Here is a 17,253-nt window from a genome sequence, read left to right as displayed (position 1 = left end):
ATTTTTAGCAGGTAAATGTAGTCCACTGTTGTCTCATACTCAACTCTGATGGAATTAGATGGTTTGGCTTTTGATATGTGGGGACATCTGAGATCAGCTCTTCAGATGGCGCTTGTGTGGATAAGACCATGCAGTGGCCCATTCTTATCTGGGCCACTGAAACAGGTGTGTGTGAAAGGAAGCCTTCAGTACCTTCAGTGTAACTTGCCAGGCTTTCACCCACTGTATTGGTGATGACATTTCCTCATTGAAAATACCATTCCTTTAAGAATCACTCCTCCTGCAGTTACCTCAGGCCCCGATAGGATCCATCTCCTGTGGGAAACTGTGCCCCTCATACACATAGTGAGAGTAGCTTGCTTTGGGTGGAAAGATGTTGACATAGACTTTAACTGAATTAATGGTGTGCAGGTAAGCATTAAAATGACTTCTTGTTAATAGTGTTTCCTGTACCTAGCACAATGTCTGGCACATACTGGGTTTTAATAAACATTTGTTCAGAGAAGGTTGGGTGTAGGGGGTGGAATTGTAGAGAGGGAAAGAGAGAAGTGTTAGTCTGAAGGAAGCAAGGTATTGCTGCTGACTGTAAGGAATTAGAATGGCCAAATAACCCAGTCAATTTCAGTTTTTATTGTACACATATAGAACTCGAGTTAAGTGAACTGAATTTTGATGTGACAAGTACTATTGTGTCAGAGGTGTGTGCTAGAAGTTAAAGTCTGGCATCCCCATTGGTTAAATGAAACCTTTTGATCTCTCTCTGTGACGTGTGCTAACAGCCCCCAATAGGCATCATTTGATCCAACCGAAGTTCAACAAGAGATCACACTGGATCTATCAACAGACACCCAGAGAGCCGTTAATTTCCTGGACACTCCCCTTTGGTTGCTTGGCCCACTGTTCAGTCCAGCCGGAATGTTCTTACAAACGGGCTTGAACACTTGAACACTAATAGCAGTTCCTCATGGATGAAAACCAGATTTTATGTCCATATTGAGGAAGTAATTTTCAACCAGTATACACTGGTTTGTTTGTACTTACTGTTAAGAGATCAAAATATTTTTGTACCAGTGGTAAATGTCTGCTGCCACAAGCAGTACCCACCCTCCTATACCCAGTGCTTCCAGCTTGCTGCCGTGGTCTCCCTCACTATCCAGCAGTGCCTGACCCAGAAGGGTTCTTCCCAGACTCCGGACCATAGCTGCAGCCAGTGTCCATTCTTAGCGGTCAGTTGTTGCATGGTTTGAACATTGCTCCTGCCTACATCTGTGCTATGCTGTTTTCAGTTACTCCTCAAGTGTTTCTGTGTTTCTTCCTCAGTGATTCAGTCCAGAGAGGTTACCACATTCACTCCTGTTTATTAGAAGCATACAAGCAAACTACCTGCAGTTACCAATGAAGCAACTAGTTAACATCTTTAGCCTATCGACACAGAGATTGGGCCCAAATATCCCAAGGTGAAGTTTAGAGGTTATGGTTATCTGGTTTGTTTAGATGTGAAGGCAGTCAAACTAGTTTTCTTCATACCAAATACACTTTGCTGACTGAATTATTTAGGTTGGCTAGTTAGGGAGAATGAATAAATCAGATAGTTGACAATCTCACTTTGTTCTAGGTAAACCTTACTATTAGCATTTCATAGAAAGAAATATAAGCACTTCAAACATTTTTAGCATTAGCAACATTCCTTTATTGATAGTGCATTTTTCTAAGCTATCAATTTGTTTTCTTTCCTTTTAAATCAGTTTTATTCAAATTGTAAGAAATAGCCATGACCAAATTAGTTGACAAATGTCCATATTTTAAAATACAAAGCCCTTATCCTTCTAGTAAAACTTCAGCCCAAACTGAAGTTATCCTTCACGTATGGTGGCAGAATGAGCCTGAGCACAGCAGTGTTTGTTCCACTTCTAAGACTCAGCTAAGCTGCGGTTGATAGGTTTTGCCAGAAGTACATGTGACAAATGCTGATTGAGTTCCTATTATGAGCCACGAACTCTTCTGGGTTATATGGATTCAGCAACGAGCAAAATGAAGTCCTTTCCCTCCTGGGGCTTAAAAGAACCCTAAACTACTATGCTATTGACTAGAAAAGAATCACAAATTCCTTAAATGTTTTGAATATCTTAAAAAAGATTCTGCCAAATTATTTTTTATCTTACTTTTCATTAATTCTAGTACTTTAATTACTTTTCATTATTTCTAATACTTTTCCATTCCATATTATATCCCAGCTGGCAATGCGTAAACCTGTAAATAATTTTTAAAATTTCAGAAAGATCCTTCTGGTTGTATTTACCATTTAATTATGCTACAAATCATTAGATGTATTCCTGCAACAGTGTTAATAAACTGCTTTCCCCTACATGTTTCAGGAAAGGGGTGTCTTATTTGTTGGCTTTGGTAAAATGTACAGTGCTTGGGAGGATGTCTCCATCCCAGAACCCTCCCTGCACTGTGCTGAATTAGCCCTCATACAGGCATTTCTGAATGGAAAGCTCTTCCCTGCTCACCTCCATCTGTGGAAGTTCTATCTCCCTGGTCATTTACACGGTAACTTCTTTGCTCCACACTTTCTCCTTTATACATGATATGAAAGGGGAAAAAGGCAGGGTATTATAGCTATTTTAGTTTGTCCATCTGCTGTAATAAAATACCATAGACTAGACGGCTTATAAACAACAGAAATTCATTTCTCCTAGTTCTGCAGATGGGGAAGTCCAAGATCAAGGCACTGGCAGATTTGATGTCTGTTGCAGGCCTGCTTCCTCATAGATGACACCTTCTTGCTGTGTGTTCACATGGTGGGAGAGGCAAGCCAGCTTTCTCAGGCCTGTTTTTATAAAGGCACTAATCCCAGTCATAAGGACTCTGCTCTCATGATTTAATTGCCTCCCAAGGGCCTTTACCTCCTAATACCATCACCTTGGAGATTAGATTTCAACTTATGAATTTCAGGGAAGCACAAATATTCAAACCATAGCAACAGCTGTGTGAAGACCAACCCTTCCTTCAAAGCCTTGCTCAAGCATTGCTTGCTCCAGGAACCCTTCTCAGATTCCCTGGGATGAAGCGCATCTCTCTTTCCTTTCTGCCATGGTTCATTATTTGGTACCTCAGGGCTCTTTGTGTATGTGCCTGCCTCTCCCTTTAAAATTGGCACTTGTAGAGGGCAAAGGCTGTATTTTAATCACTTTTGTATTTCTCAGAGTGCCTAGCACAGTGAGCTACACAAAATAGTCACCTAAGGAATGCTTATCGAATAGAATAAGTTAGTGCCAATGCAATCCTTTATCACTCACTTGAAAAGATGGAAAGGGAAAAAATTGGGTTGAGCTAAACCATAATTATGTTTGCAATATACTGTATCAAACATAAAGGTTGTTCAAAGTATTTGTTTCAAGTTTCTTCTAGAACATTCCTTCAAATCCTACATATACTGTAGACTGGAGTGCTGAAGTGAATTACACATGAGGTGCCCAGTCTCACGTATACAGGATATACAGAATTGCCTGTGCTTTGTGGGACCCCCAAAATGAGGAAAACAAAGCCCATCAACTTTTTTTTGAAATCCACTGGAGAGGAATAAAATACAAAAAGGCAATCATGCAGTAGCAGCAGCAACCAGGCTCTCTAAGTTGTGTCAAACTGCCTGACTAGTTAGAGTCGTGTTCAGGGCGTCTCCCCTGCCTGATTCTCTAACTCTCCCTTTCTCCCTCTGCTGCCTTGGGAAGCTTGCTCTCATTAAAAGGGATGAGAAACTAGCCACATCATTATATTCACTTAAGGCAGAGTTTAGCTGGTCAGTTTTTGCCACTGTCAGTAATAGCTGCCACTTTGGGATTTTGAGCTCTTATTGGCATCATGGTTTGGGTTGGGATTTTTATTTGTCTTACGTTGAAATTTACATGTCTTCAGAACAACTAAAATTCACAAGAACAAACTAATTAATGGATTCCATTTTTGACAGCTACAAGAAGACGGATGAGAAAGTAACATGCTTCTGGCAGCGTGTTATCAATTGGGAGGCAACAGTGCATTCCCTCTATGTGGAACAGTGAGCTGGAACCGACACTGACAGATGACACAGCCCTTTGACAGTGACGCCTGTATGAGCTGACAGCTCCACTTGCAGTCAGTCAAGTCCATGCTTTGCAGTGAAATTTTAACGGGCTTGATTTGCAGAATATTTTTTGCCTACTTCTCAGCTTGTGGTAGAAGTGAATAAAAATTTCAAAGCATTCACATTACAAGAGGATTCTAGGATCTGTTACCCAACATTCTTTTCCCTTCAAAGCTAATAGTAATAATAGTAAATAAAGCATAATCTTGGGGGCAAAAACCTGTAGGATATCTAGGAAAGGAACAATTCTCCTCCTGAAAATCAGGTTTTCTATAATGCAAGGTAATTTATATATTAGTAAAAAATCTTTTAGGAATGATGAGATACCACATTTCCCAAATTAATTATAATTTAATCATAAAATATGTGTGTATGTATGTGTATATATATACACACATATGTGCATACACACACAAATCATATTAAAGGAGACTGATTTAATTATGCTTTTAAAACTTATTATATGTTCAAGTAAACTGCTTCCAAATACTAGAAAATATTTTTCTGTAAGAGAAAGAACCTTGCTTATTCACTTTCAGGTTTTAGGTCGTGCTTTCCATTTTACCTTTTTACAATCTATTCTCTTTGAACAAGACATAGGCATGAAGCTAATTTCCTGTGTGACTTTTGTAGAGTTACTATTCTGTGTTTCAATTCCTTCACCAACAAAATGTAGCTAATCACCCTGTCACCACCAACATCTCTCACAGGCTAAGAGCAAGAAATAAGGGCATCAGGGGTTGCAAACTAGTGAGTGGAAGGCCAAATTGGACTGGCAGGGGTGTTGTGAATTTTTGCATTTGAATGCCCCTAGGCTGGGCAGGCACCTCCAGTTTACATAGCCTCTGCTCCCTGTCTAACACTGTATCTCTTTGCACATTTATATAACTTGCTTGGGCCCTGAAGGCAATTGAATTTGTCACTGTGGCATCATCAACCAATGTATTCTCACTACTCACAGAAACACATAATAATTCTAACATTGTTGGTTTCAAAAGACTCACCATAAATGGGTAAAATAAATAGAATTTAATGATGGAGACAGGCAAATACAAATGGAATAGACATATGATGACAAAGAACAGCTAAAGTTAAAAGCTAATATTGACGTATAATACAAACTCTCTTCCTAGGGTGATAAGCTAGCACTGAGCCACACACTCTGCAACTGTCCTAACTAGTCCTTCCTCTTGCTCCCCACTTCCCCATAAACAAATACAGCAGAGAGCTGAGACTAGCAATCTTATCCCAGGAAAAGATAAATGATTCACTTGTTATTGGGATTATCTAGCCAATTAAGGCGACTGATGCAACTGCTATGGTTTTAATGTTTGTCTCCTCTAAAACTCATGTTGAAATTTAATTTCCATTGCAATAGTATTAAAAGGTGGGACCTTTTAGAGGTAATTAGCCATGAAGGCTCCACCCTCATGGGTGGGAATGGTGCCCTCGTAAAGGGGCATGTTCAGCCCCCTCTTGCCCTCTTACCTTTGACATGGGATGATACAGCAAGAAAGCCCTTGCTGCAAGATGCCAGCATCTTGATCTTGGACTTCTCAGCCTCCAGAACTGTGAGCCAACAAATTCCTGTTTATTATAAATTACCCTGTCTCAGGTCTTATGTTAGAGCAAAATAAAATGAACTAAGACACCAACCTTCATATAAGTACAATTATAAATGATTAAATAAAGTGACATGGACAGCATATTAGGAGAGATGAGTTTTTGAAATGTCTTGGAAGAAAAATAATTCATAGATTGGCAAAGGAAAGGAAAAAGCCATTTTATACAGAGAGAATGGTTTATGCAAAGGTTCAGAGATGAGAAAGTCTTAAGTTATCATTGCTAGAATAGAGCCCATGAAGTTCATAATGCGGAAAAGATAAGGTTGGGTTCCCTGGATTAACTACATATACAAAGTATTACCGCATGTTAATTTGTAAGGAAACAAAATTCACAGACTGCATACAAAAACCAAGTAAAATATAATGACCTTCCATTTGTTTTATGGTAATTGGACATTTATTTCATAAAGTAAGTACTGCTATTATACCATGACCCATGATAAAAAGAAAAACTTCTCAGTTTACATTTCACCCATCACAACCTTGAATATTAAAATAAACTTACATGCTTCATTAACTAGAAAATAATTCCTTTCCATGCTTTGAATTTGCCTAGGGTGTGGTTCTCAGTGAAGACAAGTTCAATTGATATGCTTGAAGAATTCTAATTAAGAAACAAGGTAATTTCAAAGATACGACATTTAATGTTTTACTAGCATCGGTTTAATGCCTACTTTTATTCCATCCTTCAATTTCTTGAAACTTTATATGATTTTTGAGATTTAACTTTGTGATTTCTATATCAATTAAACCTTATTGGCCACCTCTTATACCAGAGATGAAAATTATCATAGGTTGATAAAGAATATTTGATTAGTGCCTAGTATGCTTAGAATAATGTATCAATGAATATTTGTCAGATATCTGTGTGTTAGGTGCCCTGGTGATATTCAAAAGAGTTACTGGACATAACTGTTTCCCTGTGAGGAAGCAGCTGATAATATAAAATAGATAATTGTGGAAATAGATTTCCTCATCAAATTAATGCTCCTTGTCAGGTTTCTCTTTTTCCTTAATCTCTGAACAAACAGTTTTTATTGGCAAAGCCCTCGATCAATTATATGATAGAAAAACACAAAATGGTTATACTTTAATATCAAGTATTCAGGTTACGTAAGAGTTTAAAATAAGATGGGTAAATTGCAAGAAATTATTAAACATTTTCCCATTATAGATTGAAAAACAGAGGAACCAAAATTCAAATGAATAACTCCACCCAGGTAGCAGGGAGGTATTGAAGTCAGATGGGACTCTTACACACTCAGGACATGCAGGGCTCTTACCTGATCTCTCATTGCCATTTCTGTGGACTACAGACCATTGCATTCCCTCAGTGGAACTGAAAGCCTATTTGTAGGAGAGCCACAACCCAACCCTGCATTGTACGGGAATGAAAAAATGAAGGCAGTCAGGAAACACATGATGAGATGGATTACTTTTCTGTGACTGGAGTCCCTCCTCCTGCCATTTTTAACCAGAATAACAAATGTTCTTTGTTTGGACATATTTCTGAGCATATAAGGATTCAGGACAGGATTACAGGTGGTGAAGATCAGAAGTAATGGTTCCTGAATTGAATGAGCTCCATGTTCAAAACATTAATCTTAAAATTAATTAAAAACTCTATTTGATTATTTCTGTATACCTAAATCAAGTTATCTGTGTTATGAATTTCCAAGAAAATAGGTTGTGTGGAATTATGTTGGTTGGCATATTCCTCTTTCCTCATAAGTCAAGATAAAATTGAAAAATGGAACGTTATCTAATATTAAATGACAATTTTAATTAATAAGAATTCCTTAATAGCAAATATAACTACTAATGAGTACATTAATTACAAAAAATCTTTGTTTTTGAAAACCTATTGACTTCCTTTATTTATTTTTTCTTTTCTTTCCTAAACATAATTTTGGACTCAGTTGCTTCAGTGTTTGCCTTCTCACATCTCCCGGGACTCCACTCAGTGTGTCTTACAGAAGAGCCAGGAAAGCCAAGACAACAGCAACTGAGTCAGCTCAGGCTACAGATATCTTCCCTTTTTCTCTTCTTTTCTTCTTTCATTTAACAAACATTTATTGACTCTGTGTTGGACCGTGCTTAATGCTGAAGACGCAGTGATAAACAACATAGGCATGGTCACTGTCCCCTGGAGCTCACAGTCTCAGCAGAGGCAACTACTCAAGCAGTTACAGTGCAATATAGGAGGTGCCATAATGGGGAAACATTGGAAGGGAACCCAACCCAAAGGCCTGGGAAGACTTCTTGGAGGAAATGACCCTTATGCAGATACCTCAAAGATAAAAGGGAATTGGCCAGTGAAGAGGTGGAACATGTTCCTGGCAGATGGTACAGCATATGCCAAGGCCCATAGGCAAGAGACTGTGAAAGAAATTCAATATGGCTAGAATAGAATGGTGGGATGAGACTGAAGTTAGACAAGTAGGCAGGAGCTAGATCATGTGAGGCCTTACAAACCATGCTAAGACTTCATCCTTAGAGCAATGGGGGAGCCACTCCAGGAACTTCTATTTGAAGCACATATACATTATCTATACTCCCCTTGATGTCACGGGCAAGGGGAGAAGGGGGGCATAATTCCTTTCATTGACAAATACCGTATTATCCTCTTTATCTCATTATGGGCTCTCTCTGTTTTTCTTCCCCTACCCTCTGTCAAGTGTGTATGTGCATATGTGCTGGCAGAAAAGAATTTCCCATCTATCTGGCATTCTTTTTCCCCCAGAATGGTCTTCCAAAGGCCTCTCTGTCTTCTTTAGCCTCCAAACCTCCTGTAGGAAAACAGCCTGTTGCATGGCAACGATGATACCATCTGGAAGCAGAACCACCATGATGATTGATGTTTCATCCCTGCATGCCACGGTATTCTGCAGCAAGGTCTTCAAACCATGCTCATAGCATAGATAACCCCTCATAAAGAAACAATACCTGTAGCATGGACAACTCTTCATGAAGATGCTTACTCCCCAGTGATCATGAGTTTCAAAAGAAAGTATGCAACCTGACCAGCTGCACATATTTCACCAAAAACAGGATGTCTCCCAGCCACTGAGACATCATGTCTGTTGGTAAGTCCCTATTAAATGTTTCTCTTTGAGAAACCAGAATTGTCAGCCTCTTTCTTCAGCTTCTCAGCTTCCTCGGTCTTTGGGGATACGTTTGCATAGATCTGTCACCATGGAACACCTCCTTTCTAAAGTGGGTCTTCATTGATGATACTATATTATATTATATTTATAGTATATTATTATTGTTTCTTTTTTTTAAGAGACTGGGTCTCATTCTGTTGCTCAGACTGGAGTGCAGTGGGTGCGATCATAACTCATTGCAATGTCGAAATTCTGGGCTGAAGCCATCCTCCCACCTCAGCCTCCTGAGTAGCTGAGACTACAGGCATGTGCCAAAATATATATGTTTTGAAGCCCCTACTGTTGCCAGTCATTGTGCTAAGCAGGGAGATAAAATTGTGGGCAAAGGTACACTCTGCCTGCTCAGTTGGAATTTACATCTTTGTCACAGTTTCTTAAAAAAAGCCCCACTAAGTTAAGTAAATAATAGATATCTTCCCAGCGATAAAGGAGTAAAAGTTTAGAAGCACAGAGCAATTTTTTTTTCCTAAAAAGAACCCTTCAGAGAATACAGATCTGGATTGAAATGAATTATTGGCTCATGTTTAAGCCCTGTTGACATGATGATAAATAAATATTTAGGCAAGTTATAAACTGATGTGTGAAGGCCACAGCAGTATCTTAACTTCCTCATCCCCTCTCCCTGCTTCACTCAGAAATGTTTTGTGAAAATGTTTCAAACTGCTGTAGAATACTGTCACACCAAAGGCAGGTTTCCAGGAAAAAAAAATGTGGCAGCAGCTTCTCTGCCACCACAGAGATGAATGTTTTTCAGTTATTTATATCCCGTAGCATGTGACTCTATGGCAGGCCTGAAGGTGTTAGAGAGCAGGAGAGAATAGGGCACTTTCACCAAGAAGAACCCGTGAGAGGCGATTGAAACACATGGTTACAAAAAGAGGAGACATGAAGGCAGGAGAAAATAAAATGTATGCAATTTTTCACAGGATTCAATGAAGATCCATATTAATTAAACCTCACTTGCGAAATTCACATCCCATAGGTGATATGTATTTTGCTGACATGATGGGAGGTTGACTCTAAGCTTATGATAATTAGTCAATGAGTATGTATTGTCCGCTTTTGATTTGTATTGGATAGCGCAGGGACATACAGAAGAATATAAATCCAATGAGGATGTGAGAGAGTTTTCCTTTATCTTATCTCTATGCCGCTCGTTCCCTCTCTTTGGTGGTGGAGGCACCAACACCTTGGAAAACACTCAGGGTCAGGTACTCTTCCCTCTGGTTTCTCTCATGCTGTCTGGGACTTCCTCATATTGGCCAAAGCTTTAGAGAGTTAAAAAAGGACACTTCTGGAATGAGGCTATAGATGCTGCAATGTGGACATTCTTTATCCAGGAACACTTGGGATGGGGTTACCGTCTATTGAAGGCTCATCTGGCTAACAGAAATGCTGGGGAAATTTTTTACTGAATTGCAAGTGCATTTGAGGTAATGTTTCAAAATCTGACTATCCATCAGAATCCCTGTAAGGGCTTTTAAAAATACGCACATATAGCCTAATACCCGACCTACTGACTGATTCAGAAGATTCAGAGCACCAGAATCTTAATTTTTAAAAAGATTCCCCAGGTGAGTCTTATGCAACCTACACTTTGATGTGTTTGGGAAAGACTGAATGGCAACCAATACAAAGACTGTGCTGTTCAATACTAAACACTTTACCTTTTGAATTTCATTTCAATTTAACAATGATATTTTAAACATCTACCAAGTGCTATTCAGAAGCCCATAAACATATTTGGAAGTGTTTGTTTGTTTGTTTGTTTGTTTGTTTTTGAGACAGAATCTCACGTTGTCGCCCAGGCTGGAGTGCAGTGGCACGATCTTGGCTCACTGCAACCTCCGCTTCCTGGGTTCAAGCGATTCTTCTGCCTCAGCCTCTCGAGTAGCTGCGATTACAGGTGCCCGCAACCATGCCTGGCTAATTTTTGTATTTCTAGTAGAGTCGGGGTTTCATCATGTTGGCCAGGCTGGTCTTGAACTCCCAACCTCAAGTGATCCACCCGCCTCAGCTTCCCAAAGTGCTGGAATTATAGGCATGCACCACTGTGCCCAGCCCAGAAGTGTTTTTTTAAAAAATGTAAATTAACAATTATAATCCTTGGCCTGTATTGAGCCTATCACAGACATCAGCCTAACATTTACGACAGCCCTATGAGGTAGATACTATTATTATCCCATTTACAGATGGAAACACTGAGGCTTAGGCAGTTTAAATATCCTAAGTCATGTTAGGATTGAATTCAGGTGAGTATAAGTCAAGAGCCTTGAGCTTGTAACCTTTCTGCCTATTGAATCTCTCTATGTACTTTACCTTTGAAAGAAACACTATTCAGTGTATTGTTAAAGTAACTGGAAAAATTATTGCTTTCTGGATAAAATGCTTTAAGTGGGCTACTTGCCTAAATAATTTTTTTTAAAGTTAAATTAGTGGGTGAGCAATATGTCAGATCTACTCACAGGTAAGAATACAAATTTATAATATTGCTGAATTAAATATTTATGAATATGAGTAGACAGTTACTTATTTACATAGGTCGGTGTGAATATAGCCAAATATAGATGCCTATAATTTTTTCCTCAATCAGCCTTTTCCTAGAATTCCTACTTTGATATATTTTAGCTGACTTATATTTACATCAATGCTGTGGTGTTTATGCACTTCGAGGTTGGCAGATTTTAAGGTATCTTCTAAATATGCCTGTGTCCAAATTTAGACAAATAACAAAATGACCTTGATGCAAATGCCATATTTTAATGAATTATGGAAAATAATATACGTGACCACAGAAGAGGGTACATCAGTTTGATCATGCTTTTAAAAATTATCTATTTTTAGTACCTGTATAAAATAAATGTTTTCATATAAGGTTATGCTGTTTGCTAACGATTTTGTTTTGGTCAGAAAAGAGAGTATGAAAGATAAAAAAGCATTTATAATAAACCCATTGGAAACCAATAATATATGTCATAATCTGAGAAACTCCTTCACTTTTTAATTACATATTTAATTACAGTGTGACTGAGCAGGTTACACTTAACCTCTTTGTACTTCAGCCCCCTTATCAGCAAAATAGAGTTGAGAGTAGTACCCTCCTCTTTGGGTGGTAGAAAAGATGAAATGAAATAGTGCATGTAAAGCTGTTTCAATAGTACTTGTCACAGAGTAGGCACCCAATATTAATGGCTCTCATTATTAATTCAATTCAGCAAATATTCACTGAATGGCAATCATGAAAACAATTGATCATTTTATAAATAATAACTTGTATCTCAGACACTAAGCCACACACTATATTCATATTATCTCATTAAATTTCATAATAACTCTATGGAGTCAGTATGCTTTTAATCCCACTTTACAGATGAATAGACAGGCTTAGGGAGGTGACACAGTCAGAAGATGCTGATACCAGTGTTTTAACAAGCAGTCGAACTCCCTGGCCCTCCTGACTACCAGACTGTGACTCTATATCTAGTACCACACCCGGCACTGGAAGGCAATGGTGAGCTGAAGAGCCACGGATGCTTACCCTTGGGAAGGCTACTGTCTAGAAGAGAAGGCAGCTGTCAATCAAAACATTACAAAAATAATTATGGTCCGATGCTTCTCTGAGAAATTGACATTTAAATGGATTACAGATCCCCCAAGGAGTTAGCCTAGTAAAGGAAGGGTGTAGCCACTAGGGGAAAATTTCAGGTCAAAGAACAGTACAGGCAAAACCTAGAGGTGGGAAGGAACATGGTTTACTCCAGGAAATGCCTTGAAACAGCAAAACACTCATGTGAGGAGATCACTTTTAATCTAAGCAATAACCACAGAGGGAGATATTCCACAGAGGAAGAACTTCTGAGTAATGGGCAAGAGGATCTTCCAAATCACAGTCAACACAGAAAACATGTAAAACCTAAAACCTGAAGAGTTGTAATTCCATTCTTGTCATGGGCACCACAGACATTCATGGACACGAGAAGCTCATAAATCTAACAAAAAACAGGATTTTGTAGGAGGCATTTGCAAATAAATTTGCATATAAAGAGTCATGTTTCTAGTCAAAGGGCCAGCAGATTATGGTTTGTAAGCCAAATCCAATTGTCTATCTACTCTTTTACAGCCCACAAGCTACGAATGGTCTGTACATTCTTTAATGGTTGAAAATTATTCCAAAAGGGAATAATATTTCGCAGCATATGAAAATCATGTGAACTTCACATTTTAGTGGCCGTAAGTAATATTTGAGTAGAACACATCTACATCCGTTTATTCATATTGCCTCTGGCCACTTTCATGGTACACAGGCAGAGCTGGGTAGTTGTGACAGAGACTGCTTGGCCTGAAAGACCTAAAGTATTTCCTACCTCCTATATATGGCCCTTTTAAGTCTGCCAAGCCCTAATCCAGCCTATTGTCATTGCTGGGAACTATGTAGTTGCAAAAAGGAATTTTAAAAATCAGTACAAATGCCCCAATGTCTATAAGGCAAAAAGTCTTTGCATTTTAAAACCTAGACTTTGAACCATTGTAGACCTTGAAAGAGCAATCTCGGTGCAATTAGTGTATAATTTTCTATACAAAGAAATTGCCAGCCCAGCAAGTTCTAGTGTGGAACTGTGATGCAAGGCAGAGGTAGTGACTGTCTTATTTGCCTTTGCCTATCCAGTGCCTAGACCAATGCCTTGTTCATAGTAGTATATGTTCAATAAATATTTGTTCGATGAACTATTGACGTGTCAAATAGACGAGGCAGAATCATTATAATGAAAGATAAGGCTTTTTGGCAGCATTAGAATAGCAACACCACCCTAGCCTCCTAGCTGAGAGTCTCACTGATTTTTCAGTGAGAAGAGACCATGGTTATACCTACAATCAATTGCAGAGCAATCTGGTATTGATAGAGTAGAAACATAATCACTTTCCCCTTTCAAATCACAGCTTTTAACTCCAATCTGAAAAATTTCCCTTTCTCATCATTCCATAAGAACATTATCAACAGTCTCTTTCAATTAAAAAGTCCATTCTAATTGAAACTTCAGTCTCACATCTGATTTAGTGTTCACTTCTTCTTCCCTTCTCAGCATCAGCCTAGCTTTGATAGAGGAACTTGGCTTCTTCTCTGACTGGGTCTCCTTTTCCTCTCACAGGTTTGCACAGGGAGGAGGACAATGGAAAGGGAACAGAATCTCTTATTTACCTGGGTATAGCCATGGGCCTCTCAGCTGTCTCTTCTTTCCTGGCCAGGAATGACCCTCTGGGTGGCAGGTATCCACGTCATGTCTCTCTCATGAGATGAAGGTGTTCCAGGTGTTTGACAATGAGGGTTTTTGCTCTTTAGGAAACCGCAGTGATGTTGCATCTCCCACTGCACAGTGCCCTGACTTTTGACCCTTACTTGGCTTATCTCTTCCAATGCCCCTACTTTCGTCTCTAGGAATACATTCCACTGTGTCTTGATTCCAATGGACACTGGACTCAAGGACATGGTCCTCTCACTCTTGACTTAAGTTCAGCTAATTATGTCCTTTGTGTCCATTTGATCCATGGACAGCTCAGTCATCTTTGCCAGACCAAATGGTGGGAGTAAGACCACTTGTATAGTCTTCTCCTCACCTTGCCATCTCTCTCTGTTCTTTCTACTCAAAAAGGCACTGCAGGTAACATAAGTACATGTTCAACCAGAGAGTGAGAGGCCAGTCTCTTCTTTTGACAGAGAATCTCTACTAGCAATCCTCTTGAAGCCTTCTTCCTAATTTGGAAACTGTTAGGAAAGAGGAAATAGAAAGAAAACCCACAGTGTTCCCCATTGAGTTGATGACTTATGACTCCAGTAATTCCTTTGAATTCTCCCTCCCTGTTGTTTGGCCAACTCTTAATAAGCTCTGAGGAGGCATTTGTTTTTAATTGTTTTCTGATCTCTTTATAATATGAGGCAATTGATTCATCTTTAGTTTCAGTCTTGGATTCTAGATGCCAATTCCAGGGGAATAAAAAATATTTCTAATTAATATCTTATTACATCTTTCACATTTTTCAGTTTACTGTTCACAATTTATGCTACCACCTGATACTTTTGTGGCTTACTAGTGCCAGGTTCTTTTGGGGGGATGGGGACAATAAAGAAAACAGAAAAACTGGCTACCCCCATGGAGCTTACACTCTAGTTTAGAGCAAACATTCTCCAAACATTCTAGTTTAGAGCAAACATTCTCCAGGAGTTTAGACGTAACTCTTTCAGGTTCTAAGGTATAATAATCTACCTACATGAATGTCTTGGACTGGCCCAGATTCTTGTTCTTCTTCTGTCTGTCTGTCTCTCTCCTTGACTAATTCTTAATCTGTCTTAGCTGTAGTCCTTTGGCTACCTACAAGACCTCTTTCTTTCTAAAACTGTCCTCTGCCTCTTGATCCACTCCACTGAGTTTAATTTTGATCTCTTGTACCCTGAAACGAGAACCACTGAACCCCTGGGTAATCCATGCCTCTTCCTCATCTTTTAGAATAGACATCTCCTGCCCCTTTGCTCCCACAGCCTTTGGGCATGCCTCCATTAGAGCACTGACCATACTTGAGGTCAGGGACTAGGTCATTCCTTTTTGTAACTCTCTCCCCCTCACAGACGCACACATACCACCACCTCAACTTCCATCACCATCACGCCCGCCCATGCTACAGCTGTCAACACTACCATCTTTGTGCCTTGGACAAAGTAAGAATTCAACAGAAATTGTTTGAGTTGAACTGTTTATCTATTAGCAATTAACCTTTCACAATGCCGGTGTAGTCTTTTAATAATTCTGCCAGGTCAGGCAATATAAAGCCTCTTCCACTTCCAAGCTGGCAATGAGGACAATTTACTGCAGATGATTATACGGGAAGTGACTGACTCTCACTGCTCAGCTCCCCAATAGCTGTGACTATATAAGAATAACCAGAGGCCTCCAAATTCCACATCCTCTCATGATCCATGAACTCCCAGAAAGATAGATACATAAAGGAGAGGTCTGTTTCAAAAAAGCTTTGCAGTGTTAAGCCAGCCTTTGAAATCTTATTTATTGTGTTTCATAATACGTCAATTTAGGACTCATGTTTGGTCAACTCTGCTAAAAAATGTTAGAACTGCAATCTGAGCTTCCTTTGTTAGTTTGAATTTTCCATAAAAGAATTTCTTCTATAATGAAAATAACCAAAAGGGCTTTCATTCATGAAAATATTTGAGGCATCTGAAAGCCTAGTACATGTAGGAGTACTTTTGTACTGGTCTTTTTGAAGGAAATTTCTTTTAACTCTTTTTTAACTGTATCAAAAATGTTATGACAGATCTCTCGGTACTTGCTTCTTTACAAATGACCAAAAAATAGATGCTAATTTTATAAAAATATATTTTCACTGGGAATGGACAAAAGTGAAGGGTAGATCAAGGTTAGTCACAGTCAAAGAAAATAAAGATCAAAAAGCCTCCTGGGGTAATATGCTGAAAAATAATGAATTTTCCAAAGCCAATTTATGGCAAATTTTCTATATGAATTGCTGATTAAACAAAAGAATAAATAGAGAGCTTTACATGGCACTTGTTCTCCACCTGACTTGGAGAAATTGTGAACCATACACACTTTCCCTAATTTTCCCCCTTGTTACTTGAAACTGAGCCAAAGACTTGGTCATTGAGTTAGAGAATTGGAGGAGCAATCCCTGGAACTTTTAGCCACTCATTGTTTGTTAGTAATGTGATCTTTCAGGAGATCTTGGAGGAAAAAAGTCAAGTTTAACATTACAGAGGAGAATGTAAAGGAGGATTACTTGAGGGATAGATATGGAGGGGATGATAGTCATTAATTTAAAGTGGTTTAGAATAGAGCTGGCTGTTATTTGTTTCTACTTGAAATGAGAAAACAGTAGATGATTCCCCTATTAATCCATTCAGTCATGTTACAAATATTTATTTTTCATCTATTGTGTGCCATGATGAAGAGTAACAGATAATTAAGGCTAGAGAAGAAAGCACTCAGGTAATAAAATTAAACTTATTTATTTTTAAATTTTTAAATTCTGGCTTCCATAAAACCTTAAACATTTTTATATTTCTTGGGTTTTCTCAGAATTATGAAAGGCAAAGGAGAGAGGTTATGTCAGTGTGTTGTTGAAAATCACAGGATTGGTGATTACATTTCGTGTGTCTCATAAAACAAAGTAAGTATCTAATATATTAGAAATTAAAATTTTAATAATAAAATTGTTTGTAATTGTAATAATATGTTAAGAGGGAGATTCTTTCCTCTCCATCCATACAGAATAAATCCTAAACAAACATATATGAATAATTCAATAGCTTAGTAAT

The sequence above is a fragment of the Theropithecus gelada genome, chromosome 4 (genome assembly GCF_003255815.1).
Source record: "Theropithecus gelada isolate Dixy chromosome 4, Tgel_1.0, whole genome shotgun sequence".
Taxonomy (NCBI): Eukaryota; Metazoa; Chordata; class Mammalia; order Primates; family Cercopithecidae; genus Theropithecus; species Theropithecus gelada.
Note: the sequence above shows the minus strand (reverse complement) of the source record.